Source organism: Nothobranchius furzeri, chromosome 8 (assembly GCF_043380555.1).
Source record: "Nothobranchius furzeri strain GRZ-AD chromosome 8, NfurGRZ-RIMD1, whole genome shotgun sequence".
Classification (NCBI taxonomy): domain Eukaryota; kingdom Metazoa; phylum Chordata; class Actinopteri; order Cyprinodontiformes; family Nothobranchiidae; genus Nothobranchius; species Nothobranchius furzeri.
Window position 1 is genome coordinate 64,567,633 of NC_091748.1, and position 3,699 is coordinate 64,571,331.

At 41.3% G+C, this 3,699-nt stretch overlaps 1 long non-coding RNA gene across 1 annotated transcript; it reads right to left on the bottom strand.

Moving 5' to 3' along the window:
- Positions 1-1,118: 1,118 nt before the first annotated feature.
- LOC139071458 (uncharacterized) lies at positions 1,119-1,445 on the bottom strand. Its single transcript, XR_011521339.1, has 2 exons — positions 1,285-1,445; positions 1,119-1,214 (listed from the first exon to the last, which is right to left on the bottom strand). It is a non-coding gene; the product is annotated as an uncharacterized lncRNA (long non-coding RNA).
- Positions 1,446-3,699: the final 2,254 nt, after the last annotated feature.

A 3,699-nucleotide genomic window follows, 5' to 3' on the forward strand; every position in this document is an offset into this window, starting at 1 on the left:
GCAGCCAGTTTCTAATTGTCCCTTGGCTGCAGTGTAAGGGAAAGAAAAGCTTTGTGTTTAATGGCCGTTCGTTGTCCTTCTTGTGAATCCAACTAAAGTTACTTTGAGAATATGAAATGTGGATTTCCGCTACAGACAAGTGCTCACACTGTGCTCTCACAAGTATGGACTTGGGTGTTTTTGACACATTACCTTAGGCTGTGGTCGGCACTAAATGCACCATGAATTAATCATTACTGTGTGCTTTTCAGAAAAAATTGTTGCTGTTATGTCTATTCTTGTATTGTTTGGTGCAGTGATTTCTTGGTTCTGTTATATTTTTCTGTGTCCTTTTTTTCTTTTTCTTTCTGAAGATCTAGAAGCAGATTCTCATGCATCCTGTATTGTTTTTTTCCTCTCATCCTTTCCTTATCCCCCTTTCTCTTTCATTTCTGTCTCTGTGTCCATTGGGATTAAAAACAACCTAAAGCATTTCTAATGAATAAATAAATGGTGCAGACCCATGGATATTAACAGGCAAAGTTTGCACTTGCAAAAGCCTAATTTAATGCTTCTTTGTGTACACTGCTGTCAACAATCGGCCTCTTTTACTGCTAAATTCATCCTCATTAGAGCAAATACTGACGACAGCTTAGTGCTGAAATACACTTGTTTACTGCTCCTCCACATGAATTCACATTTGTGCATATCTTTTTTAACAGTTTTATTTGTATCATGCATATTAATACCGATGTTACAATAAACTGCACAAAACTTTCTGTTTGCACGCTCACATGCCGAAATTTCATAATTTTCCTACATATTGTTAAACAGCATGGAATGTTGGTTCTGGCCATTTGGATCTCTTCTTTTCTCATCTTAGTTGAAATGGCATTGGTTATTTTGAGATTAAAAAACTGAATATGCATGCATTTTTACTTAAAAGTGCAGTACAATGGAAAGCCACATTTGCATTGGTGTTGTTAAACATAGGCTGCTTGAGGTGTCAAATGTACCATCTCCAAAATTCTGTGCCATCACTGACCTGCTTTCCTATCTAAATTAGTAGTGTTGTAATGGTGTCATGTTGTGGTGAAGAAATCTAACCCACGACATACAGAATCAGATCTGAGACGGTGTAAAATGTTTTTAAAAAGAATTTATTTTAAAGGGAAACCAAGGAAGCAGCGTAAACGTAGCTGAGTTCTTGCACGAGGAAGCTGGTGCGGGAGAAGCTGTGGACAGATCGGAGTTAGATCCAATTTGCGGATGGCACAGGGAATCAGGCTTATGTGGAGGACTTACGGTCTGGAGAGGTGGGAACTGGTTTGAGGGAGGAGTGGTCCGGTCTGGGTAGCAGGGACTGAGATCCAGAAAAGAGACGTGGAGGGAGCTGAGCTTGGGGAGGTCCGGGGAGGTTAGGTGGGCAGCTGGAGGCGGGTCTGGCCAGGGGAGAGGCTGAGAGACGAGCGAAGTTGGAGATCCAAATGGTGTGGGCTCCAGAGTTCTGCCAGTCAGAGATGTGTGTAGGTTTGTCTGGGAACAAGAGCAGGAGGTCACAAAGGCAAAAATCCAAAATCCAAAAACACATCAAATCTCAAAAATCCAAAATCCAAAAACAAATCTAATTCTCAAGAGTTTACAGAGCTCGAATAAGTTTCACAAGTGGCTGTTAGAAGGTACCCAGGTAGAGTAATCATCCAGCGAAGTGTAGGAGTCTCCCAGCTGCTTAAATACCCCTGGCCAGCTGATGAGCAGATCTGCTGCAGCTTGGTCACCTCCAGACACGCCCACCTGCAGAGGGAAACTCAAAAGACAGGGAGTGACAGCAGGGAAATACCTCAGACCGTGACCAATGGCCACGGGGGAGAAACAGTTCATTCTAAGAAAAGCCTGATTAATATGACATAAACGAAACACACACCCTTAAAGACCCTGTGTCATCTTTTCTTACACCTTCCAGAGAAACGGTAGGCACAATATATGATAAAATATAACCACTGACCCTATTGAGATGTTATTTCAAGTTGTTTTTTGAGCCATTGTTTCAACCAAATATATGACGGCTGATTCGATCTCTTGCCGACAACAATCCAGTTTTGGGTTCTAGGCATTATTGAGAGTGGATAGAATGGATGTTATTGCTCAGCTGGACTCCAGGGGAATAAAGACAAAGACCCAGGTTAGAAATCTTGGTGTTATTATTGACTTCGACCTGAGCTTGGCTATAGCTAAATCAGCGTTCACCTTCATCAAATACCAAGAGTCAGAGGTCTCATGTCCAGACCAGACTTAGAGAAACTTATTCATGCTTTCATTTCTAGTGGGCTGGACTACTGCAATGGTCTCCTAACTGGTCTTCCCAAACAAGTTGTGAAGCAACTGCAGCTTGTTCAGAATGCTGCTGCTAGAGTCTTAACAAGAACTAAGAGAACAGAGCACGTCACTCCTGTTCTTAGATCCATACACTGGTTACCAGTAAACTACAGGATAGATTTCAAAGTGTGCCTAGTTTATAAATCACTCAATGGCATGGGACCAAAATATATGTCTGATCTCATTCCTGTATTTACACCCAATAGGGCTCTGAGATCCCTTGGAAACAATCGGCTGGTAGAACCTCGGGTCAGAACAAAACATGGTGAAGATGCATTAATTACTATGCTGCTCACATATGGAATCAGCTTCACCATGACCTCAGATCTGCCCCAACCCTAGTGTTGTTTAAAACAAAACTAAAACACTAGTGTACTCATCAGCCTTTAAATAAAATGTTTGCTGCGTCCCCTCCACTGTAATCTGTGCTGTAATTTTGTCTTCTCCTTTAGCTCTATACTGTAATTCTATCTATGTGTATTTTAATTTGTTTTTAGGTTGTTTTCATATCATGTCCTGATAATTGTAAAGCACATTGAATTGACTCTGTGTTTAAAATGTGCTCTATAAATAAAGCTGCCTTGCCTTTACAGTCCAGTGGAAGAGTGATCGGGACTTGAGAGACTACTTGGATGGGGAGGAGCGGGGAATGATAGCACAACCAAGCCCCATCCAGGCTTCAGCAGCTGCTGAGCAGATCCGCTAAGGATTTGCAGCTGACAGGAAAATGCATGCATGCATCCAAGAACCACTTTGGGGTGTTTTTTATGAGGAAATGACATCATAATATGGTAAAAAGTTCCAAAAACCTGTTGTGTGAAGGGCTGCCATGCTATCTTCACAAGAAGGCAAAAACGTTTAATGTAGGCAGGGATCACGCTAACTGGATATTTCCCATTTTTAACTGTTTATTTTGATGGAGAAATCTCAAGGCTGTTGGTCATTCTGACAGACTGGAGTTACCGCGATGCATACAGGTGTGCAAACATTTTAAACATTGCGCACAGAGAACATCAAAGAGGTAAAAATAATTTATCAAGAAAAGATTTCCATCAGAACATGTGAACATTATTTCAGACCTGGATCCTGTGATCAGTGCAGTTCACTATCAAAGCGCTGAGGAGCTGTGAGAGCAGCTCCATCTGTGGGTCACAGGCCAGCAGCAGAACCAGAATGCAGCAGGTAAAATGTTCCTTTAACTGTAACATTAATACGTTGCTGGACAGCTTGTTTAGACTAAATATTAATGAAAAATTTATGAAAATTAAATTGTGAATTTTTTTTTATATAAGACACTCTTTGCGAGGAGTTTGCAGCCAACTTCAGAGGGAAGGTAGACACCAT